Source organism: Pimephales promelas, chromosome 15 (assembly GCF_988280905.1).
Source record: "Pimephales promelas chromosome 15, fPimPro1.hap1.1, whole genome shotgun sequence".
Lineage (NCBI taxonomy): Eukaryota > Metazoa > Chordata > Actinopteri > Cypriniformes > Leuciscidae > Pimephales > Pimephales promelas.
This window is the reverse complement of record NC_142783.1, coordinates 30,145,575-30,172,453: the sequence shown is the minus strand read 5'-3', so window position 1 is coordinate 30,172,453 and position 26,879 is coordinate 30,145,575. Positions and strand designations below refer to the sequence as shown.

The 26,879-nt window shown below is 37.1% G+C and overlaps 1 long non-coding RNA gene across 1 annotated transcript; it reads left to right on the top strand.

Annotated features, from left to right (window-relative positions):
* Positions 1-3,627: 3,627 nt before the first annotated feature.
* On the top strand, positions 3,628-22,906 carry LOC148973585 (uncharacterized). Its single transcript, XR_016146609.1, has 3 exons — positions 3,628-3,970; positions 21,299-21,444; positions 22,747-22,906. It is a non-coding gene; the product is annotated as an uncharacterized LOC148973585 (long non-coding RNA).
* Positions 22,907-26,879: the final 3,973 nt, after the last annotated feature.

The window sequence follows — 26,879 nt, the reverse complement described above, 5'->3', positions numbered from 1 at the left end:
AAAAAAGATGTTCAAAGAAATGATACTCAAGAAGTACAGAGAAACACAGTGCTAACTTGAGCTTATATTGAATAAATCTGTAGTATGTATAAATATTGTCATGTATGGGTAATATCCTTATGCGTATAGAACTTTTGAATAAATATTCTCATCGATTATAGATTGGTTATTTAGGTTTATTATTTGGAGTTATGTGCTTAAATATGGTAGTAAGGGTATAATAGGAGTACATAGGTTTTACTTCTTACTCTTTTTGCACATGTAAATAGAGGTGTTTTTTGTTTGTTTGTTTATTCTTTAAGTAACGGAAAGTATGGATTTTTACTTTGTTGTTCATTTGTTTTTACCACTATTCTTGGTTTCATTGATTATTTTTTTATTTATTTTTTGTATTTACATGTTCAAAATAAAGTCTAAACTGAAAATCCATTATAAAAATTAATAATGGTCAAAACTATGATAAACAAGTACAAAAATAAACCATTTTAATATTAATGTTAAAATAATTTCCATTGGTTTCTTTTAAAAATCATGACTGTCACGCAGTTGTGCCGTCATTTCCACAACACCAAACTATTTTGTCCTTGATGTACAGGGTTTTTTTTTTGTTGTTGTTGTTGTTTTTTTTACTTTTGAAAAATGTGTATACTTGTTTACCAATGAGACTAGTGTCGGTGAATGAATTGATATATTGATATATATCTGTGAAATTAGCCTTAGCAAGACAAAACCACTAAAAAAAAAGACATTTCCACAATGGAATGGTATTAAACACAATACATAATTTGAGATGTCATCACCAATATACTATAGAAACCAGATTGTGGCTTAAAAGTGGGTTCTTTTGATTTGAGCTTGTAACCAACCACAGCAACTGCGCTGAACACCCCATCAACCACATGGCAGCATGCTAAAAAACACTGTTCATTAGAGATAGGCATACTGCTCGTCTTTTGGACGATATGGAGATTTACTGCAGTTAATTACCACTGGAGCACCGCCACAAGCAAGCCACTGAATCACTTCCTCTGAGCATGTCAGTGGCTCAGATGGGTTGATACAAGCAAATGGAGCTTAGCTTATGCTCGGCTCTTTCTGTTCCATCGGGTCTGGTTGGCGCTGACCTCGCTGGCACTATCTCTCAGGTTAATGTGTGATGAGACCGACACGGAGAAGGGACTTTCTCTGAGTCCACACTGCTAAAAAGGGTTCAATGCCAGAGGTATAGCAGCCAGTCGATAGGAGTAACAAGATGGGACTGGAGGTAGAATTTAGATAAATTAGCTCTTAAAGTAAATTTGTCTTTTCTGTTAACAGTTTGGGGAGACTTTTGTGCCATTATTTGAACTTCTATTTTTATACTGGTCTGTTGTTCTGGTAATAAAACTGTGGCTGGTATATATATATATATATATATATATATATATATATATATATATATATATACTTTTATGATGGATATGTCATTTTTGGGGCTTTTTTGGGCAGTTTGATTAATGATTAATCTGATATCTTTAAAAAACTGTATGGAGTGGTTTTTAGCTAAAGTTGTAAAGGCCAGGTCTGCAGGCTTTATTGCAGAATGTATGTAAATGGAGCACATTAGCAATAGATAAACAGAGAAGAACATGTCATGGAGGAGCACAAAAAGAACAAATTCCACATGTATTCTCTCAATTAATATTATAAAACAGCCTGTATAATAATGAGCTGTCACCACTTTAAATGTCATGTCCATTATTACAAATAAAATGTCAGTCTCCATGTGTAAAACATTAAAGGGCTTTAGCATTGTCTTTGCTGACTGAATGTGATCCGCAATGTCCAATTTACCTCAGTGATAGGAAATCTAAATTTAAAGTGACAATCAAACAACTTACCTGCATTTCTACACAGACATGAAGAAATTGACCGACTTGTTTCACTCATCACTGAAAACACTGTTGTTGTTTTTTTTAAGTTCAGTAGTTGCTGCTGAGGAGGAAACGACAAAATGTTCAGCAAATGCATGAATCACGGGCGACAGATACATAAAAAAGAAAAAAAGATGATTTTGGCCCTATTATATTAGAGATTTTTTTTTTCATTTATCCATAAGAACTGATTATGCATGCTCATTTTCTCTATTAGATTTGGCATAATCTTACGCTCACTAAAAAAACAGTAATAATTGAATAACACAAATATAATTTGGCAAATCTCATAATGAATATTGTTAGCTCCCTCTTTAGTCTAGGGGATTTAACGAGGGAGTAACAATAACACACATAGCATTTACAATGGTTCATTTATTTGTGTGTGTTTTAATATATTTAGAAAAAATAGCATAAACATTTTATTTAAGTCATTGTTTAGTTCTCGGGCATAACAGAAAACTAATTATGCAGAATTTTAGTATTAGTGCACCTTGAAAACAAGACATATTTACTTTATTTATTTATTTATTTGTCCTTTTGGAATTTTGCCAGTAAAATGGACACTTTAATTGCTTGAAAAATTTCCAAAAATATTTTAAGTCAATCGAATACTGTTTCTACAATTACTCTTATAACGATTTTTGGAAACACAGGGTGTTCTGCAAAATGTCACCATTTTGTGTTTCAAAGAAAAAGAAAAATTCATGTGGGTTGAAAATGACATGAGGGTGAGTAAATGATGACTGATTTTCATTTTCTTCCAACAACGCTCTGAGATAGAAAGTGTGTGATTGCATTGTGTGAGTGATATCTGAACAGCATTTCACGCTTCTGCTGGCCCAGACTTATCTGTGTCTGGTGTGTGCTGTCGTGGGCCAAAGGGTAATGACCCAGTTGAGTTGCTCTCACCCTTGACTGGTCCTGCCGGGAATGAGACAGCCAGTCGAGAGGTTTAGAGAGAGAAAGTGAGAGATCTGTATAAACCGTTAAATTGAGTTCCAAATGATAGTTCGGGAGGAGCATGTTCATATAATACCACCAATCACAACACGAAGGGCATATAAACACTCAATTTGACAATTGAGTTGAGTTTCATGCTCCACTGAGGACAGAAGAAAGCCAAACATGTTAACCCTCTTTCATTGCTTATTCCGATATAAACTTAAACATTTTATTTAATTTGTCTAAAAATACTATTTTCTACACTTTTAGCAACCCTTTTTTAGCTACTGAAATAAAATTCATTTTGCCTTTGGCAGTCATGATGGAAACAATGCCAGACTCATCGTGGCTTTTCTTTTTGTTTTATATCGCACAATCTCGTGCACACATTAGGTCTGTTTCCACTCCACAGTAAGTATTATTAAATTAATAGTTCACCCAAAAACGAACCTTGTCACAGTCATGTCATTCTAAACATGTATGCCTATCTTTTAATTGAACTCATAAGATGTGTAGGCTATTCTGCTATTTTTCATTTCCATGGACAATTCATTGCAACTCAAGCTTCAAAATGCACTTAAAATCAGAAATGAACGAAGTACCAGGCTCTAAATTAATTTGAATAGATTTCGTAGCTCTTACGGATTTAGTAGAGCCTTTTACGGATTGAGCGAGTTCATTCGTAGCCTGGCTGCGCCCTCCTACGCACTTCCGCTCAATTTCATTTTACTTCAATGAAATGAACTAGAGTCTGGTTGAACCAGGCTAGTTCATTCGTCAGACCGATTCAAACCAGTAACGAGTCCTTTTGAACAATTCATTAAAATAACCGGTTCACAAGAGTTATTTGTTAGGAATCGAACTACATTTAGTTGTTTGTCTTGCACGCACGCCTCAACGCAAGAGAAATGTGATTATTTCTCAGTTCAATGTGTTTTTATCGAAATACATAGTTGAGTTCAGACAGCAGACCAGAATGTGAAAAAAGACGCGTTCGGTGCAAACGGAATGAGGTCATGTGGTGCTTCTCTGAAGCTTCGTGGAAAATTCATCATTTCATGGACGGAAGAAATAAAAAAAAAAAAAAAAACAAATACGGAAACAACATGAGGGTGAGTAGCTGACATCATTTTCATTGCTGGTTCAATGTTCTTTTGGGGTTTATTAGAATGATAAAATCTATTAAATTAAATAGAAGTTAAATCTAGGGCCTGAAAAGACAAGGTAAACAGAAGGTCTCTGAGGTAAATTCATTCCGAAGCGGATTCGAGACGGATTCAAAAATCTGATCAAACCAGTTCAGGAGGAGATTTTAGACGATGTAAAAAATAAATAAATAAACCCCCTTTTTTAATTTTTTTTTTAAATAAATATAAACTTAAAATTTCTTGTCATCAGTATCCACTTGACTAACGTTAATCTTTCTCACGGTTTTCTGGTAAACAATAGGAATGTGTTGTAAAAAAGAGCACTTTGGTATGATGAAAGTGACGTTGTTACGTTGATGCCTTTTTTATTAGGCATATATATATATGAAGAGTTCAGATGCAAAAGCCTCTAAATGCCATTTGAAATTTTCTTCTTTAATGATGATTTTTATCAAACTTGTATATTTAAGTTCAGTAATTTCACTTAAATAACAATTAATAGGTAGGCTAATTATCATTGCCATTTAAGTGAAATCACTGAACTTAAATATACAAGCTTGATAAAAATCATCATTCTAGAAGAAAATTTCAAATGGCACTTAGAGGCTTTTGCATCTGAACTCTTCATATATATATATATATATATATATATATATATATATCTGTTTGTCACCTCAAAGTTAATATATATATATATATATATATATATATATATATATTTTACTTTTTAGAAACTGAAAGGGAAGTTGAATGTTTACTTGTCTGCATCACCTGTGAGGTGTATGTTTTTACTGTAATAAGCCTGTGGAGGAGAGCTTCCATTAAGCATTACCACATGCTGTAAAGCTGTCAGCCTGCCTCTGTTTTATGGCTCTCTAAATATGGCTGGCCCATTCCTGCTAACAGCCCAATGAGGCTGTAATCACCGCCTCCATGTTCTGGTCTTATGACACAGCTACTGGCCCTTTTTACTGGCTGCTGCAAAGTCTCTCTGCTTTATTTGCCACCTCATAAAGCATACGGCCTGGCCACAAGAGCTGAACACACACGCACACACACGCACACACACACACACACACACACACACATGCATTTATGGAAATTTACATTCATTGGGGACATTATGGTGACATCAAAGAAGAGTCAATTTTAAATATAATGAAGATAATGGTGATTAGGTCTGTTTATTCGACCTATTCCTGTTTTGATGCTGAGAATCATCACCAGTTTTCTCAGCTTTAGTGACGGCACTGCCGCTGACTGTGAATTCAGATATAGCCTACTCTTTTCACATACTGTTTTTGCCCACAATGGGAAAGTAGGCATATTCAGATCTCAGAAAGCCACATAGTGTCGGCCCACATCTGGTTCACGACACATGGATTCCACACTTGACGTGGGCCGGATCTGGGCTTTTGCTGTCTGGGTTTGTCTTTTGAACGATTCATTAAAAATAAACGCCTCATAAAAGTGATTTATTGGTGATTTGAACAAGTCTAAAAAGTGGTTTCTTATGATTATTTTGGACTTATTTTCACGAGTGAAAGTAAGAAAAGCTTTTCAGGAATATACTGAGCGACTAGCTGAAACATGCTAAGACTGAACTGAACACACTTACAGACTGTTTCCATCGACTGCAGCAGATTTTAAAGTCTGTGAACACTGACTGAACGCGACTTGGTGCGTTTGGGCATGATCAGTCATAAGTATCAAATTGCATTCATAATCAGATTTATAGTCGTTAAGTGTGTCCCCGGCTTAAGTTGTGTGAGATGTAGATTCAGGAATCAGTGAGTTCACTCTTGAAAGCAATTTAAACGGGAATTTCCGGATATTTTTTAGTCTTTGAATGATTCATTAAAAAGAGGCGTGAAAGTTAAATACCTTTTGTTATTGCTTTGTTCAAATCAAAAACTTATAGTAGTTAATAAATAGCAAATAAATAGCAAATAAGTAGCAAATAAATAATCTTGGATAGCTTTGAGCATATGCAGTATGCGAACATTGGGCTGTCAGACGGGACTGACCCACCTGCAGGCTTTTCTCCCAGCATGCTAGGTCAGTGTGCAGGTCAATCAATCAAACGTGCACATGCCATAACTGTTGAAAGCATCTCTAATCACACCGGAGAGGCTTCCACTTGACCAGCTTGCAGAAATGACAGTGATTTTCTCAAGTGTTTGGTTTCTTTTGCATGAAGTCAACTGAGTCCACAGAGAGGCAGAGAGAACCGTGCGTGCACACACCCAAATCGCTCCCATCAGCACCATGGCAACAAGTCTGAAGTTTATTGCATGTAAGAAAACTTAATTGCATATTTCATGAAGTGTGATTGGGATATTGTATGAAAAATGCCACTTAGCAACCCTGCGACAGAATCTGAGAGGTGACAAACAGAAAAGCGCTGGCTTTTGAGCACAGATGTGACATTGGAAGCATTTAGTTGTGAAAGGTGCACTTTAAAAATGTTTCCTTTGTGCAAGAAGCTAATTAGTCTTTTAAAAAGAACTCCCCCTCATTTAAATAAAGAAAGACTGTTTAATTTTTTTACATTTAGACCATTGCCTTCATAACACTTACTTAGTTTTACTAATAATTATTATTTCAGAATTTTATTTTTCAATTATAAATTTATTTATATTTTTTTGTTTACATTTATTTAATGATTTTTAATAATTTAACATAAATTATTATACATTTTTCATACTGTGCATTATAATGTGATGCCTACTTGTAGTGTTATTTTTTTCAGTGTAATTTATTTATTTAAAACAATAATTTTAACATCAGCATTTTATTGGCTTTTAGCTGTATCATTCCTAATTGAAACTTCAAATAGAATACGACATTACATTGATAGCATATGTTAGCTACTCCATAAATGAAATTGTAATGTAATATAGTTGCAGTGTTCTTTTTTGTAATAAGCATTGTTTTATCTGTTTTAATGGAGAAAGCATAATATAAATTATGCCTACATTTCTCATTATTATTGCAAAATAAACAAGTTCTGATCAACCGTTTTCAGTTTAATTTGCAATAATATCCGGCTGACTGTTATTTATGCTTTACTTTTTTGCCTAGTAAAAAAATAGTTTGATACACATTGCTGAATGGAAACGTTTTTTTTTTAATCTGTAAAGTGCTGTGGGTGGCTGGGCGGTTGGGTATTGACATTTCAGTTTAGGGGCCAAGTTGTGTTTCTGAGGTGATGAAGACTACATTAGCGGAGCATGGACCCTCTCACTGAGGTTCAATTAATCACGGCCCAGAGCCACTTGAGCAAAGCAAACACATTGTCGGGTGCGCACCGCCTTATGGTGTGCCAGATGTGTGGAGATTAACTAAGGAACCATATTAATGTAGGAAAGATGCATTTGCACACACCATAATACTCCCATACTTCACAGTTAAAACCGGAGCCGCCCTGATTTGAATATAAAACACGCAGAGGTTGCCGTGTCTGCAGTGTAGGCATAAAAACTGTCCCGGCGGAGTTTAGAAATGGTTTCTTGACAGTGATACATATGCTTGCTGGTCTGACGTTCCTTTTGATGTCCTTTGGGGTGAACATACAGTTGGGAAGTACTGTAAAATCTTCCGACACAACGAACGGCACAGCGTGAAGGATCAAATGTAATGGATTATTTCAACATCAGATGCGTTCCCGCCACGCACCAATGAGAGCGGCTTGAAAGCAGGAAGAACTGAGTGAGAATCGAGCCGCCTGGCACCTGAGCTGCATCGGAAAGCAGCAGCATGGGCTCACAGAAGAGAGAGGATATAAGACGTATATAATCTTCATGAAATGACTCGGAATGTATTTGAAACAGTTCATTGCCAATAGGGGAATTTTACAAATACCGCTGTCCATTTATCTTCTTTTTTTTTTTTTTGCACTCCACCAGCTCTGAGATATTTCGTTTTCATCATAGCTGTAAGACCATCTGTCATGGGTAGAACATTTTAATTGACAACAAAATTCTGTGCCAAGTTTGGAAAAGTGAAAACCGATCACATTTGTAATACTGTATCACATTTGATACATGGCTTTCTTCTTTTAGCTTGATTTAACATGATCAGTAGTTTCCTGTTGTGCATGATACGAGCTGTCTTCTCAAAAGTGTCTCCCACTTTTGTATTGTTCATGCTTTTTTGGAAGTAGACCCCCTGTGGTGACAATCAAGATTTTTGTAGGTCTATGTGGTGTTTTCAATAGGCTTTAAGAGAAACCTTTTGCAAATTCATCAGTTGCAGACTTGGAACCATTGTTGAGTAGTTTCTCCTTAAAACTGCGGTGTACTAGCCTGGTTAAAACCAGACCATTCTCAGTTATAACTGAGTTATGGTCTGGCAAAGATGCGATAGCTGATTCGAACGGGTGATGTTCAACGGCGGCATCCATCTTTGTAATGTTGGCTACAAAATCTGCAGACTGATCTCATGAATTATTAGCGTATGTATGACACGCCAATTCGTATTTCCATTTTTGCCGTGCTATCAACACGCATAATCGCTTTTCAGCGTGTTTATGAATGCCGTTGACTTAGCGTTATTGCTGTATATATAAATATACTGTATGACTTGACAACCCCGTCCCTAAACCTACCCGTCACTGGGGTTAATGGCATTTATGACTGTTCCCTTACCATCCTAGGAAAAAAAAGATAGCTCCCCAAATGTAGATCTACATTTTGCTTTGTTTTGCTCGGACATTTGACGGCGTAGACATATACACGTGGATAGCTCAAAATGCGTAGAGATAACAAAATCCCAGCGAGGTCGTCATCGTGTCAAGCCACCCCAACGTTTCTGATTGGTGACGCGATTTCTGCGGATTGGAAATGGGCTTGAATGAGCTCTTTGCCAGACTAACTTTCAGAGCAAATCTAAATTTGCTGCAAGTTGTCTGGGTTTTCCCAGGCTAGCAGTGTACCAAAAACAGTCGCAAAAATGCGATTTGACACTGCCCATTTTCTACTCTCACGTAACCAATCCTCTCAACGTGCAGGCTAGGGCTTTTCTCCACTGACTTTCTATAATGGTTAAAGCGTTTCTAAGGATGCTTTAGAAGGCTGTCTGATTAATTGCTGATTAGCTGATTGATTAATCGTTAAATGCGCTGAATGTAAATTTGTTTTTGACTTACTAAAGCATCACTATAATACGTTAGCACTAGCAGATATTTAGGATACATGCTAAGTTCGTAAGGTCGTTCTCAAGTGTTTCCTCACATTGCAGTTAGTCTGACTGATGACTATATTTCCTTTTCTGATTCTTCTTGGGTTGTTTTGCTTTGCTGACTTTTTTTAAGCAAGGTTGTGATTCTGGTAAGGTAAATGAAATCGCATGGTGCAACAAAAGTCCTTGAAGCATAAATGGTGTGGCTTATCAGCAGTGTACCACGCTTGTCTGATATGACTGTGTGCAGGTCTGCTTGGATTGGGAATTGCCTGGTCAAGGTTCATGGTGACAGTAGTTGTAGTAGCGAACATGCAAGACAGATCTGATTCAAATCATGGGTAGTGTGCTAGAACTAGATATCGTTGGCCATTTATTCAGTTCAGTTTGATTTCAGCTGGTACAGAGAGCATGAGAGAACGACTTGAACTTCAATTTTTTGCCAGTATCTTATATAGAGGCTGCTGTGTAGGGAGGATATGTTCAGGTGACGGCTTTTCTGCCTTTTGTTATCAACTGTAAGTTTGTCGTGTTATAACCCAGTTATTGTTATTGCTATTATAATTACATAGTACGTACATGCGGAACAGGACTGTAAAATAAAGTGCTACCAATTTTTATTATATAAAAAACAGCAGCAAATGCATTATCAAAAAATACAACATTCAGTTTCTTAATCATAACCATTAGCATATCATAGTTCATGGTTTTGAATGTCTATTTGCTTTATTTATTTAATAAAATGGAACTTTTGAAATGTCCTACCCAAACTTCAATTGGAATTACAGTACTTTTTACAGTAACACATGGTAGATTGGGATTTCATGAGATCCTGGTCTAATCTGAACTTCTCTTGTAGTGAAAAAGCATAAATAAAGATTTCTTTCTAGTTTCCAGTTCAGCTTAGAAATGTGAAAATATATGTGTAAGCCAGGTCCTTAATTTGCCAGCACAATTAATATGCAATATTCTTGTTAACGCATGGCACTTTCCACTGATATATCCTTCAAATAGCAGTGGTTATGCCATTTGGAGTCATTCAGACATCTATTAGCTTTAGTAAGTGACATGCCCCAGCACTTCTGTACAGTGTAATTGAGTGCAGTGTAGAATGTCACCTAGCCATTGCTTAATTTGTAAATTATGGGGTCCCAGAACAAGGAGCAGTGACAGATATGACAGGTTGGTGGGGGGAATTAACTGAACTCATTTGAAAAGAGAGCCCATTAACAGGTACATTAACATACCATTTCTATACAGTGGTGAAGACTTTCTCTGATGACAGCTTTGCCTTGTTAAAAGTAAAAATAAAATTACTATTAATGGTGCATGCGTAGGCTTAATTTTAAGGCAACGCAGTAACACATTACTATGTGTTCTTACTATACTAATAACAGTAAAGTATTCATAATTAGAAGTATACATAACTGTAACTCTATAGTAAGTACAAGTAGTTAATTAATATTACTCATAATTGCAACTACGTCACCTTAAAATGAAGTGTAATTGGCTAATCATGAACAACTTGGCAACAGCATAGCAATGCACTAAAAACTCCATCAGTTAATGGTATTAGGCGAATGAAGGGAGGGGGTCCACTAAAATTCATTCCGGATCCAATATTGTAGCTGCAGGATCTGGCTTGTCATGGCAAAAAATAAGTCTAACTACTTCGGCTAATAGATTCCTGTAACAATGCTGGTGCAAAATACAAACGTAATTGTGTTTTCCTTTTAAGTTTTTACTTTGTTGTTCTAAATGTTGCTGCGCTTCTTCTGATTCCTGTATTAAAGTGGTCACTTCAGAGTTACATAGACATTTTTACAAAGATCTTTAAATTGTCTAAATATTGAGTGCAGCTCACCGAAGTAGTGGGAACACTGGAAAGCTCGATTTCAGAGCAGTGATGGGTGAAACTAAATTTGGTGCATTTGTACTGTAGATATACTGACTAGAAGCAGTGATCTGGCGTCCTACACTCTTTTACAAGCTGCCCAAAATAATTAAAGAATCCATTAAATTAAATCTGGCATTTGGTGACTATTAATCCATGTCTATTAGCTCTGCGTTTTAGATGTCTCTCTAATTAAAATACCTGATTCAACTTATCAGCTTGTTGGTGCGTTAAAAAGGGAGACATCGAAAACATACTGGGAGGGAGGTGGATCTGACTGGAGTTGAGAAACATCTTGTATGTAATCAAAAATACATTTTAGTTCATTTATATAATGACGACTTGAATACACATCTTCTACTATCATTAACATGTTTTAAAAATGTATTTTATTGATATTATTGGGACATAAATTAAAAATGAAAAGACAGTAGTCTAGTTTAGATGAACAGTCTTAGACTGAGCTGTTTTTCTAAGCATGATCTTCATCTATTTTTTCCCTCCACATTGACCTTTGACCACCGCAAAGTTTCCTTTCCCACCTGTCACTTCATTTGTTCTTATTGGAGAGTCAAGCGTCTCTCCTCAGAACTAGAGCTAGTTCAAATGTTAAATGCTCTTGAGAGGATTTACCCCACTTTCCTTCATTTAAGATCCATTCTAAGAGCTGCATTCATTCTAATACCACCTCTTCATCTTAATAAATCCACTGTCTCTGTACTCCAGTGGGGGATTTTACAGAAAAAGCCTTATTCAGCCTGCCCTGAACAAGTACTCATCACAGGTAACACTTGCCCCTATTAAGCATTAAAGGGTTAGTTCACCCAAAAATGAAAATTATGTCATTAATGAATCTCCCTCATGTCTTCCCAAGCCCATAAGACCTCCGTTCATCTTCGGAACATGTTCGGAACTTTGAAAATGTATGTACGGTATCCTGTCCTTGTCCAGAAAGGAAATAAAGACATCATCAAAGTAGTCCATGTGACATCAGTGGGTTAGTTACAATGTTTTGAAGCATCGAAAATACATTTTGGTCCAAAATTAACAAAAACTACGACTTTATTCAGAATTGGATTGTCCTCCAGTTCTGTTGTGGATCCGCGTTCAGTGACGCTGCTGACGTGTTATCAGTGCGCCCGAGCTTCGTTTACAGTCTGAGGGAGACGCTTGCTATAAACAAAACAATCTTCACAACCATGTCTAGTTTTTGTTATTTTTGGACCAAAATGTATTTTCGATGCTTCAAAACATTCTAACTAACCCACTGATGTCACATGGACTACTTTTTATGATGTCTTTATTACCTTTCTGGACAAGGACACATACATTTTCAATGGAGGGACAGAAATCTCTCGGACTAAATCTAAAATATCTTAAACTGTGTTTGCAAGATGAATGACATGAGGGTGAGTCATTAATGACATCATTTTCATTTTTGGGTGAACTAAACCTTTACGTGTTCCTCCATATTACGTGCCCACCGGAAGTAGAATCTTGACCCCCCAAAAGAGGATCAGAGTAGCAGTTGTTCTTCATTCTAGACAGTCATGTCATTATGGAAATATTTGAATATCGGAATGTTCAGATAAGGTGAAATTATAAAATTAGAAAAGCCTTCTTTGTATTCCACCTTGACTTTGTCGTCAGCTTGCTTTTGTCACTTTAATTTTTCTTCTTAATCTGAACTAATCTGAACAGCCAATCAGAGTTGGCATCGCTAACCAACAACATGCTCAGTCGACTAAAAAGCCACTGACGGTGATCCGACTAGTGGCATCGGTGCGGATCCTACTCTAAAAACTACCTAACAATCTTAGGCTATTCTGAGCTGTTTCTCATCAGCTCTGTTTTTCCGCACTGACCTGTGACCACTTCAAAGTTTCCTACCTGTCCCCTCATTTGTTCTTATTGGAGAGTCAAGCATCTCTCCCTAGAACTAGAGCTGGTTCAAATGTTAAATGCTCTTGAGGGGAATTACCCCACTTTCCTTCCTTGAAGATCCACTCGACAAGCTCTCGTGTGTAACTAATGTGTTGCATTCATTCTAATTCCACCTCTTCTTCTTAATATCCCACTGTCTCTGTGCTCCTATGGAGGATTACACAGGAGGTGCCTTATCCAGCCTGCCCTGAACATGTTCTCATCCCAGATAGCACTTCCCCCCTATTGACCGTTAAGTGCTCCTTCACATTACGTGCCCTTTGGAAGTAATAACTTGACCTTCCAAAAGAGGAACACCGTAGCATGCATAGCTGATTTCCTGGCGTCGCTCCCTGCGAGGAGATACGGCTTGCCTCTGATGAACAGCTCTTTGCAGGGCTGCTTTTTTCTGTGCGCGTGAGGTAGATTAATAAAGTTTACAGCACATACAAGCTCCATCTATTTATCCCTGACTGCTCGTAATGTTCCTCTCTCCCTCTCCTATTAATCTCTACCTCAGACCGGGCTTGCTTCCTCAACACCACAATGTGGCTATTCCCATGCTTCATCCTGCTAAGAGCCACAGCCTTTTCAGAGTCCCTAAAAGATAGCTTTTCTCCCAGCATTCTTCAGCAAGGGCTATGTGTAAGCTATACAGGGAGATGCGCTTCACGGTGCCTGTGTGTGTCCGCCTATGTGACAGTGCTAAATGATCCTCGGTGGTAATACGCTCAGGAGTGATTTGTACGGGCCCACGGGTATCGATTCCCCAGCTGCCCAAAACTAAACAGAACAAATGTTGAGCCTGGATGAATCCTGAGCCATGTGAATAAGAGCAGTGACGGCAGAGAACGGTCTGTTCCACCCATTCATCTCTATCAGAATATTCCCTTCCCTGAGCTTAAGCACAGAGTGTCATGTCGTTCTGGAGCACTCGCACCATTGCTGAAGCCTATAATAATTCATTTCTGCTCTATGCAACTTAACGAATTCAAACACTTGTTGCTACGCAAGCTTGTTTCAAAATGTGTTAGACAGTCAATGCAAAATGTTTTATTTTTTTTTTATCAGTATAAGTGAAGTCATTTCTGTCGTGCTTTAAATAATGCAGATCGTTTCAAAGCAGCTTCACGGTAATACAATCAATGGTGTAAACTTCAAGTATCAGAAAGATTCAAATTCTGCAGTAAAGTAGCTCTACTGAAGACGGCGCCATTAAAATCAATTCAGTTCACATTTCGATTGTTCACAAGAATGTCGCATTATCAGCCGTTTTTACCATTTTTACCACAACTCAAATGAATCATTCTGAAATGTGGTGGATTTGACTGAAGTGGAAATCAAAATATACCAATCACAAGTAAGGCTGGCATAGAGCTGCCTATATGATATTGTGAGAATAATATATACATTAAATTCTATTATTGTGTTTTATTCATTTATTGTCTTTATACATTTAGGCTCTTGATATTTGGTTTGTTGATGTTTGTTCAACTATTTGAAATGTTTAATTACAAAAATCTTAAAGGGGTCCTATTATGCCCTTTTACGAAGTCTTGATTTTGTTTTTTGGGTGTACTAGAATATGCTTTCATGCTTGATTGTTTTAAAAAAAACACATTTTTCACATATATTACATTATCTCCTTTCTTCCCAGTCTATCCTGAACACGTTGTTTATTTCTGTATTTGATTATGCCCCTCCTTCCGAAATTCGAAATGTGCTGTGATTGGTTAGCTGGCCCGGTGTGTTGTGATTAGGGTAGGGTATCTTTTGAATTTGAACGATTCTGATTCCAATTCCTTGTTTAGATTCCGGTTCCTAACGATTCCGATTCTTTTAAGAGGCAGCGTCAAAAAAGTTTAGCTAACCTTGCTAACCAACGGTCTTTCTGAAGGAAATAATCCTTTCTGAAGGAAATGCTAACTTCTGTCACAAATTTTGCATTTTGCCGAGATTTCGTTATTTTTAGAATAGTAAGGACCGCCGACGTAAGCTACTCATGTTCGTCTCTTCGTTGGTGTTGTTCAGCGGTTTCTTCTTCCGTTCGGTGGACTGTGAATATCGAAACTAGGAATCGAAATTTTAACTTTTGAACGATTCCGGGAAAAACGAAAAGTTAGTCCCGGTTCCAATCGATATTCGATTCTCGATACCCAACCCTAGTTGTGATTGGCAGTGCTTGGCGTGTGTTTTGGGAAACGTCCCGACCCTCCATAACCACAATTTCTGCTCTAGTGTAAATATGAAGGAAATACGTACATTTCAAACCTGATTCATAACCTGACAATGTTAACAAACAAAGAGGATCATCCAGAATGGATTTCATGCACGGACTTTGCGAGCATGTTCAATTCATAGTTCATGTGTGATAGAAGTAACGAAACCCGCTGAAGACACGAGAGTTGCATATCCTTTAATAAGCATAAATATTTTCATAAAATAAACAGTTTTTACCAATAGTATTAGCCTAAATAAATTATAAATCTAATCAGAAATCATTATTTCTTTCGTATATTTCATAATTTCCGTTTCACCCAGATATACGTCACAATAGAGAAGAAAAGACTAACCTCATCTCCTGTTTCATGCCAACTTGGAGTGAATGTCTGGAGTGTGCCTGTGATGCCTGTGGAAGCGGCTCACTAGTTTTCACAACGCAGCTCGTCTTACAATTTACAATGCATCTGTAGTCTACAGATATTCATCTGAATTTTTTTGGGAGGTGGGTGTTTAAACAGAACTGGCAAATCTGTCCGCATTTGTATTCAAAGCCACAGGTTACCTGCTTCAAGCTACAGTCAAACTGACAGACGAGCCACACTTTCTAAATCAAGGACGTACAACTAAGCGCTGGAGTCTGCTCAGCTTTGATTCACAGTTATTTCCAGCTGTTCACAAGCCTGAGGTTGGTGTGTAGATGTGCGTGACAGATGTGCTAGCAAAAGTATAATGATCGTAGATTTGTACCAATGAAGTCGCTGAATCATAATGAGCTTCAATCTAAAACCCCAACAGGTTTTTGTTGACTTTAATGAAGACAGGCAGCAGGTGATGAGATGCCACTGATACCCGCTGATTTACATACTTCTCTGCTGAAATTAAACAAGATTAGGTTTCAGCTTCAGAGTCCCTTTGATTTTGATACCAGTGGGAAAGTGCTGTTTTAGGGGTTTTCACACTAGGACTTTTGGTTTTCACACTTGGACCCATTTGACATCAATCGTTTTGTGAACTCTGGTTCAGTTCTGAAATGATCCACATGATAAAAATGTGTTTTCCTGAGAAAGAAATAACTGAAGTTTGTCTCTCTGGTGTGTCTGATTTAAAAGATTTCGAGAATCATAAGCCCTGCTGCTGTGAACAGGACATAAACAGAACAAGGGCATTTTCATTCCACCCCTGCCCTGAGTGATTATTACATGGACATTAGGTTGTCTTTTCCTCCTGTCTTCCTTGTAAATAGGTTGGTATTTTATGTGTTGTCTACAGGTCAAACTAGCATGAATAACATCTGAGGTATGAGAAACAGGAATCGCGCCCCCACCTCCATCTCCCCACCACACTTATGACATCACATTCATACATTTACATAATCAATTAGCAGATGTTTTTTTATCCAAAGCTTACAAATGAGAAAAACAAGAGAAGCAATAAAAACCCACTAGAGCAACAATATGTAAGTGCTGTGACCAGTCCAAGTTAGTCCAGCTCAATACACATAGCAAGGTATTTGTCATTTTTGTATAGTAGGTATTTGTATTAATGCATGTGTCGAGTCTTGACCAAAAAGATGTCTTGAAAATGGCTAAAGACTCAGTAGCTCAGATTGAGTTAGGTAGGTCATTCCACCAGCAGGAACAGTCGGGGTAAAGGTCTGTGAAAGAGATTTTGTGCCTCTTTGGGATGGCCCCACAAGGCACTGTTCGTTCACTTGCAGACGTCAAGCTTTTGGAGGGCACATAGGTCTGAATTATAGAGGTGTAGAGCCAGTGGTTTTGTTGGCAAACACCATTGCCTTGAATTGTGAGCGGCAATTGGCATCCAGTGCAAGTTTATGAGGAGAGGTGTGGCGTGTGCTCTCTTCGGCTCATTAAAGACCACTCTTGCTGCAGCATTCTGGATCATTTGCATGCCGGATGGCCTGCAAAGAGAGCATTGCAGTAGTCCATCTGGATAGAACAAGAGCTTGGACAAGGAGTTGTGGAGCATGCTTCGATAGGAAGGGACTGATCTTCTTAATGTTGTTTAGGGAAAATCTGGACGACCTGGTTGTTCTAGCAATGTGGTCTATAAAGTTTAACTGATCATCAATCACAACTCCAAGGTTCCTGGATGGAAACCTAGCTGGATGTGAGAAGTTGTGATGAAATGCTGGTTGGCTGAGACCACAAGCAGTTCTGTCTGCACAAGGTTGAGTTGAAGGTTGTGATACTTTATCCCGCAAGAATTGTCCATCAGGCAGGCTTAAGATGCAAGCAGCTACAGTTGGATCATCTGGCTGGAGTGAGAGGTAGATTTGTGCATACTGTAGCAGTGATAGGAAAACCCATGTTTCTGAATGACAGATCCTAGTGATGACGACGGAGATGGAGAAGTGGTCCAAGCACCGAACCCTGAGGCACCCCAGTAGCTAGATGACTCAGACATCTCACCGTTCCAAGACACCCTAAAGGACCTATTCATAACCTCTTTTCCCGCTCTATGGTCAGTTCTGCATAACATCATCAAAACAACATCTTTTCTGGCAAGATTCTGTATTTCTTTAGCAAATACTGTTATATCAGGAATGATTTAAGTGACCTCCATTTGAATATAATTGTGCATTTTCAATCTGCTTTGTATGTGTTTTGATGAATGCAAAGAATTTACACATATTTCAATCAGTTTTCATTTAAAAATGCGCATGAATAGAAAAGATTGCAGGGGTCTCTCATTGAATTTTTTTCCCTCCAGTTTTGAGGTGAGCTTTTTGTAGTATAGGGTGATTTTAGGACTTGTAGGACCCAAAAGTGAAAAATCTCCTTTCATCCCAGTTGTGATGATGGTGTCAATTGCATTTACACTGTGTAATTTCTATTACTATAATATAATATTTCTAATTATGATGATGATTATTTGAGTCAAAATTGTGATTAAAGTTCTTTGGCATCAATAATACAACATCTATATTTTGTTTTCCTTGTTATATATATATATATATATATATATATATATATATATGTTATTTGTTATATGTCGAAAATGTGTTATTTTATGAATTTCACTCTCATGTTCAGTGCAAAACACTGAATGTTCATTGTGAAGAACATTTTAATTTGAATGAACAGATTTTAATGCATCTGTTCAGACTGCATGAACACAAATGCTGTCATAGTATTTTTTTAAAAGAAAAGTGTTCAAATAACTTTTCCATTGCATTGTGAAAAAAAATTATACCATTAATATTAAATACTAATAAGGTTTGAGCTTTTGGTCACATGCCTTTTTAGTCACATGCTGCTGCTGACCTGGTGGTTCTCACAAACAGACTTTTCTAAGCGACAATGCATATCTTTGGTGATACTCTTGAGCAAATTGAGCATCTGAACAGCTGTTTGAAAGCATGCAAATACTATTTGATTTAATTTATTCTCTGTGACAAGCAGATGTCATAAATGGGAAATTGGCCAGCGCTTAAGTGTGGTATTTCTGCTTTTCTATAACCACAACCTAATGTCAGAGAAAGATTTTATAATCTCTGAAAAAGCTGCTTTCCATACAAAGAAATAGGCTGTATCAAGATCCAAAAAAAAAAAAAAAAGATCCCCCAGAAAATCCCATAAAAGTCAATGACATATTTTCATTTTTTTTCCTCTTTGAGATGAAATACTACTCAAAACAACAACTTGAAATATACAGTTGATGTCCAATAACATGTAATAATTGAGGCTATCTTTAACAAAGACAGCCGTATAAGATTTCTTATTGAACATTATGAAGTATACAATCCAATTTGGAAAGAACACTCTTTTATTGCAAAATATCCAGTAGCTACTGTACATTGTTACATGTCACATTATTGAGCCATTGCAGAAATTACTTTTCTCACTCTCTCTTTGTATCCTCTATCCTGTATTGTCCTACTGATATGGACTTCAGTTTATCTAATTAAATATATAACTTACCAAGGTGTGTATTTGTGTGTATATATCTTTTACGTATTTGGTAGTGATCGCATCATCATCTACATAGCTAATTGGTGTGTGTGTATGTGTGTGTGTATATGTATATATATATATATATATATACACACACACACACACACACACACACACACTGTACATAATTGGGACTTCTGGGTGGACAGTGATGTAGACAGCAAGACTTTCTTTGATTCAATTTGACAACAGATGAGTGGCCAGCCATAGGGGGGCAAAGGTGTTAGATGAAGTGAAGTAAGATACCCCAGGGGTGCAGAGGCCAGGGAAAGGCCACGCATGACCTTCTAATACAGTTGTGCTTCTTTCCAGCACTCTGGTGTCTGAGAGGCTGAACCTTTTGCTCTCCTCCGAGCTAATGGACACCGAAATAAACTACGCATCATTAATCAGTTGTCTGTCACATTACACCTGCTGTGCTGGCAGAGACTGGGGCACGGCTTCATATGCAGCCCTTTATCTCAGAATCAATTTTAGTCCGCCTACTATAGTGACTATTTTGGTGAAATATGAAAGATTTTTCTATTTTATTACCTTTTAGTAATTCTAATGACAAAAGTCTTTGAGGCATAATTTATACATATTTTATTCATGATATTTCTGAAGTTGATGATTGTGTCCAAGCTTAAGTTGCTCTAATGTCAGTGATTCAGTGGATCATTTCTGCTAAATTGTTCTTTTTGTCTACGGCTTGCCAGTTTCATTGTAACTTTCTGTGTCATTGCATGGCACATTGCCTAAGGCCTTGTTCAGTCAGACTGCAAAAATCAGCTTTTTTTTGTTGCCTATATCAAACTTTTCAATAGTCTGAACGGAAAATAAACTCATGAAATACCATTTTCAGAAGCCTTTTGGAGTTGCTTCTAAATGTTTAAATCATATTTTTGTTGATTCATCTCAGTCTAAAGGTTTAGATCTGATTTTGTGTGGTTTTCTTTTTCATCTTTTGTTGCACAACAGCTAGTTTTATGACAGGAATACTTAAACACTAGCAGCAGGAAACATTGCATTTTGCTGTTGTCTGCAATGGATATTTCCCACCAAAATATTGACGGAACACCCATAGCACATGCTGAATCGACAACCAATGTGGATGTGCCTGTCGGTCTGAACAACGAAAATCTGGCCATGTATAAGTTAAGAAAAAAACGTAGGCCTATTTCTCTTTAGACATGTGAAGGTATCAAGTTTTCATATCACAATAATTGCTGAAACTTTTATAGGAGTATTCAATTACATTACAAAAACAAGTTGAAAAGATAAACATACTTAAATGTTGCCCTTTTAATTAGAAGTTCAATAACCTTTTACAAATAACAAAAATAACATTTTAAATACCAAGAATCAATATTTTCATTTTCTTTCTACAAAAACGACAAAAGTTTACAATGACTTTAGTCATTACTGGTGGGTTTCGATGATCTTTACTTTAGAATGAATTATATTATGCATTATTGACATCAATTATGAACCTGTATTGTTCTTAGTAGTCCTCTGGGAGACACAGTATGAAAAATAATGTATATAATGTTAATATATAATGTTCCTATAATGTTAATATTGTTTTACTCATTTGTTCCTGTGTAGGCAAGGCAAGTTTATTTATATAGCACATTTCATACACAGTGGCAATTCAAAGTGCTTTACATGGAAGAAATTAAAGAAGTCAGAATAATTAAAACAGTTTAGAATAAAAAAAATCATAATAATAAAAATAAAATACAGTGTCGAAAATAAAATGTACAGTAACAGTCGGACAAACAGTGGCACAGTGCTCATTCAGTAAATGCAATCAATATAAATAAAAACAGTTAAGAGTAAAAATAAAATAAAATAAAGTAATCCCCCTATCTGAGATGGAAGAGATTGAGCTGGTTTACGGTGCTACTGGGCCTCCAGCCTAGGGACTTCTTATATTCTCGGCAGTAACTTACTTCTTCACTCGCCTCATCGGAGTGAAGACTCTCCCGCTCTCCAGTGTAGTTATTTGTTAATGAAGGAACCGTATTCTAAAGTGTTACCTGAAATCCCAGTAGCAGCACAAATGTAGCACCATAATTTTTCCTGAACACAGTATCCTAATTTTTTTTCTAGGTTTTGGAGGGTACGGCAGACCACCGCAATCTGGCATCATTGCAGGAACTTTACAGCTTCGCTTCAACACTGCGATCCAGACCCCCATCACTCTTTGAAATCCAGGAAATGTGCTCGACTGCATTATTTGTCTGGATATTTGCCTGGTAATAATGCTTTTTTGTTTAAAGTATTAAAATCTGTCTGTCTATCTGTTCACACCGACCCATTTCTCTTCCATGGCTGCGTGGTGTCACACCATGGGAACCTCCCTGTCACCATTAGGCTTCTGTTTGACTGTCAGCTTGTTTTGTTTTGTTTTGCCACGCGTGTTCCCCAGTCTGGTTTCCCGCCACCAATCTGTTTCCAAGGACACTCATCACATTCCTCACAGCTGCCTGTCGTTTGTTGTAATCATCCCTGTGTATTTAGTTCCTGCTTGTATTCAGTTCTCTGTCCGTTATTGTTTGTGTTTTACACTCTGTTACACCCGTTTGCTTGTCTTTAAAACTCGTTTTGGATTTATTCCTTGTTCTGTCCACCCTGTGACATTGCCTTGGTGGATAGTATGCAAATGGCTGAGGACAGAAATATGCTAATATGGGACAGTCCGTCAGTGGTCGTGGGGTGGAGCATGAGCAATATGACATCACATTGCTCAGAAAATCCCAAAGGGATTGATTAATGTGAGTGTTTAGGCTTTTTGTGCATAAAAAAAAAAGAAATTTGCATCCGATGAACCCATTAATGAAATTAACATCAGGTGTGATGGGTAATCAAGTAAATAGGAAAAACAAACAAACATGGAAACTAACTAAACTAAACATGACAAACAGAAACAAAACCAGAAGATCCCTAACAACATGCGGATCATACATGTTTTTTTGTTTTTTTTTGGGGTTGACGTCATCTTTAACTTCCACACTGACCGCTAGATTACCTCTACTGCCAGAGAGAAATATAAAAAAAGCAGCTGTTAATTTTAGTTTTGCCTTCTCTATTGAAAGATGAAGGCCACTGCTGCTTTGAGAGAACCGGAGATGAGCATAACCGTCTGATGGATAAATATGTGTCCTTCCTCTGGAGCCAGAAAATGTACAGAAGTCTTGAATTGTGCTCCTGTGGTCAGCATTACTCGTTCCAGCGTTGTGCACTATTATGAATCATCTGAACAGCGAGGTGTGTGCTGTAGTGTGGGTGTACCAATCAATTCAAGGGTTTACTGCAGACGGGAATTCAAAATAATTATCCCGAAATAACTGTGCCCCACCGGACATTAGTCCTAATGAAAGTGACTACAGAAATGGTTGACAGCTATTTTTTTCTGTTACATTACAACAAATGTTATTGTTTGCGGATTAAATATAATCACAAGAATTCTTACGATTGATTTATTTCATTATCTTTGGTTGCTGACTTTCTGTTTGATCTATGTTATGACTGACAGTCATTTCCATTGGCTTTGGCAGGGCAATTAGGCAGCGGAAAGGGAGAGTTGTCGAGTGTTTATTAGAACGGCGGACGACGTGTCGGCTGTAATGCTCAGAACACCGAGACCACAAGCCCAACCACCTGACAGGCCTGGTGACCCTGCAAGACGGTTTCCAGACAGCTGCAGCTGGACTGATGTTCAGGTAGGTCTTCTTTTGTGTATGTGACCAATGCCAAGCAAAGCCAAATCATCCGGGACTTTCAACATTTGGTATTTACGTGTTTCATGAACAATCAATGAAATTATGGCTCCCTCCGGTTAACATTTGAACATTAAACTGGCCTCTCGTGAGTTCTCGTTGATGAAAACAAACTTCATAAGTGGTTTTTCTGTGTTATTTTCCTTTTCAAAGCAAACAGTGATCAGGCAAAGTGTGTCATGTACAGTGTGCAGGTCTTCACAAAGGAAAACTATAGGGAGTTGCTACAAAAATCTTGAATTGCTGGCTTATATTTAAAATCAATAGCTCTTATGAACAAGTTGATCTGGAATGAATTTTTAAAATGATTTTTTAAAGACATAAAAAATACTTTTTAAAGACATTTGAGACTGTCTTTTTTACTGCAGTTTTAAGGAGAATATTGCAATAGCGCAATTGTTTTAACTTTTGCATTTGTACATGTTTTTTTCTTAAATCATATTTAAAACACCACATATACATTAAAAGCTTGATTTTCACCACAAGGGGGACTTTAAGTGTTTATCATGTAAAAATTTGAGTGCAGAAGAGAGGCTCTGTCATTTCTAATGACACTGTTTTATAGTATTAATTTTAATTGATGGTAAATATATATATATATATATATATATATATATATATATATATACGAAGAGTTCAGATGCAAAAGCCTCTAAGTGCCATTTGAAATTTTCTTCTAGAATGATCATTTTTATCAAACTTGTATATTTAAGTTCAGTGATTTCACTTAAATGGCAATGATAATTACCTATTAATTGTTATTTAGGTGAAATTACTGAACTTAAATATACAAGTTTGATAAAAATCATCATTAAAGAAGAAAATTTCAAATGGCAATTAGAAGCTTTTGCATCTGAACTCTTCCTATATACAGTATATATATCATCAATGATGCATTTATTTGATCAAATTTATATCAAAAACTGTAATGAAATTTAACTATTATAACAAATTAAAATAACTGCATTATAATATATTTTGAAATGTAATTTATTACTGTGATGGCATACATATACAAATGGCATACATATACAAATATACATTAGCAATAATTAAAAAGTGATTTGTAATCATACAATGATTAGTACCTATAGTTATAGTAAATTGCTTTTGTTGCCAATAAAAGTAATGAACCACTCCAGGCCATGCATTACAGTGATTTTACTGCTTCACATTGCTCGAGTGGCTTATTGCTTTATTAAAGTGCTGAGAAAACAGGGCAGTTGTGATTATCCAGAACAAAAGTGGTTTAATGATTTGAGTTAGTCCATGTTAGGTGACTTGCTTGCTGTATCAACCATCTCACGCAAAGAACAGTGCATTCACTCTGATCCATAACCGATCTGAATCATGTACGGCTTTGTACTTATTATATAATCAATATGCTTTTATGTTTATGAAATAACACCCCTTAATACCCAGCTGTGAGTGTTACAGTGTCTGAGCTTTAGTACCTGCAAGACGATGAAGAAAAAAGACTGTGATTACAACGGTCACACCTGGAAATATCATTTTATTAGTTGCTGAAGGCTCTTAAAACCAAATGCAACACCGTTTTTGCATCTGTAATCTATATTTCTTGATGACAACAATAGACAAGACTGGCCTTGATTGTATCCACTGGGAATTGGCTGGGATCTGAATAGTGGTTGGAGGCCGAGTGTTTTATCGGTTAGCATGACCAGGTCAGCTTGGTTCACATGAGCCTGTGACTCCAAGGATAAAAAGTGCAAAGGAAGTTCAGTGTGCTCAGCTGTGTTGTAGCCATTATTTCGGATTGTAGACTTATCTGGGCAGGAGCCATGAAAAGATGATGCTGAGGTGGAAATGGGGAAAATAGATCTCCTGGAGGTGATGGAATTGGAGGGGGATGTTTCAGATTTATAGATACATATCCAATGGGAATTGAACTAGAAGGGGGAATATGGGAATCCGATTAGAATGCCAGTACTGACAAGCAGTGCCTTGCTATTTGTGTGTCGGTACAGTTGGAGATGGAAGCGATGTTGCTGCCGATGGCGACCGTCAGCATCAGAGCCGGAAGTGGCAGAACAGAAGATACGATTAGAGGAAAGAAATGACATTGGCCGATTAAACAAGCTGTACAGGATGCCAGTGTAAATAATAAATGTACCAACCGTCTGTGAGTCTCAGGCAACAATCCTCAGATGCAGAAAAGACAACACTGTGAAAACAAAAGCACTTGAGGCACAGCAATGTATCTGTACATTTTCTGAGTGAAATATAAGAGCTGCTTGCCCGGCAAGTTGAACTGACACGATTTTAAGGTGTTGTGGGTGGTTGGCAGAGTAGTTTTATTCATATAATTCACACAAAAATCTGATTGGCTGGATTTACGCAATTTCGGAAGATTATCTTGTGTGGAAATGTAATCGAGTTTTCAACATGCCAGGTTAATATAATTAGGAAGAAGTTATAATGAGTTGATTTGCCAAAGGCTGTGAGGTTAGTGGCATCATTAGGAGTTTTTGTTTGAGGAACTTTGTTGCAAGCTGCTTATTTAATTGAATTAAAACGGGCTAATTCTGTCAGTCAGTCAGTCTCTATGATATTCTGGTCTGGAGATATCGTATAAACACCTTTCCTCCCCTCACACCGACCCACACACATACACTCACAGCAGGACTTCAAACTTAGAAGTTGTTACTTATCAATAAAGGAGGATTTCCTTGGGCTGTCTCCCCATATCACAACTTCCTGTTTTTGCTATTCCATCCAGTTCATCCCTGCATCCAGCATACTAAATTTGATATGGAACACACTCTTGGCCTCTGTATCTCTGCAGAGCTGAAGTCTGATAAGACGACACTGCCAACCGGACCATTTCAAACCCTTCCCTTGCACATGCTCAGCTGGAGATGGCAGAGATGCAAATGAAGCTAATGTCCCCTAAGGCCTTGTCCAATAATCTACACCCATGAAGATATAATTTCTCAGAGTGCTGCACTATGACAACTTCTTATTCTGCTGCGCCTTTGATCTTACCGGAGTCTATTACAGCAAATAAACATAGTTCGACTCCTTACATGAGGATAAAATGGACCAGAGAATTTACAAAACCAAAATGTTTTAATTATTCGAGGGTCAAGTTAGCCTTTGATTCCAAAATAAAGAAAAATGCTGTTTGTTTGTCGGCTCATTCCATTTATTATCCCATTTGCTCAAAATAAAACAAATCCTTCCAAATTCATTACATGAATTATAATGTTTTCCTCTGGGCAGCATTTTTGCCTAGAACAAGAGTGCTTATTATAATGCCCTATTTGAGGGTATAAGGGGCTAAGATTTCGCAAATGCCCCTGTTCTTGACATACATCAATTTAACTTGATTTCAAAAAGCTTTTGAATCTGGGACCTTGCCTCAAAATCAGGAAGTGTACCTCTTGGCTGACTTTTACTATGACAGTTTGCTGTTTCCTGCTGATGAAAAAGCCTTAAGGCCCGTTTACACCAATAACCATAACTATAATGATAACTGTAACACTAACTATATTATGGCGCTTTTCCAGTACCGGCTCGACTTGTCTCGCTTTTCGCTCTGTTTTCCATTGCAGACAGTTCCGCCACAAATAATCAATCCAGCTCTTGAGACAAGCCCTGAAAATGTTTTAATTTTATGATCATTTGGTTTAATTTATTACACTTATGTTTCAGTTAATAAATCTACTAACAAATTAAAATAATGCAAAGTAAAAGACAAGTAGCCTAACCAATTGACATAGCCTTTTAAATTATAGAAAAACTGGGCACACAGCCTAATGTTGAAGTGTGCCTACTTTGCTTAAATATGATGGAATAATAGAGGCCTATTTTTACTTCACATTTATTTCATTTGAATTGACTTTTTTCAGTGTTGTGGTTATGAATCCGTTTAACTACAATGTTAACCT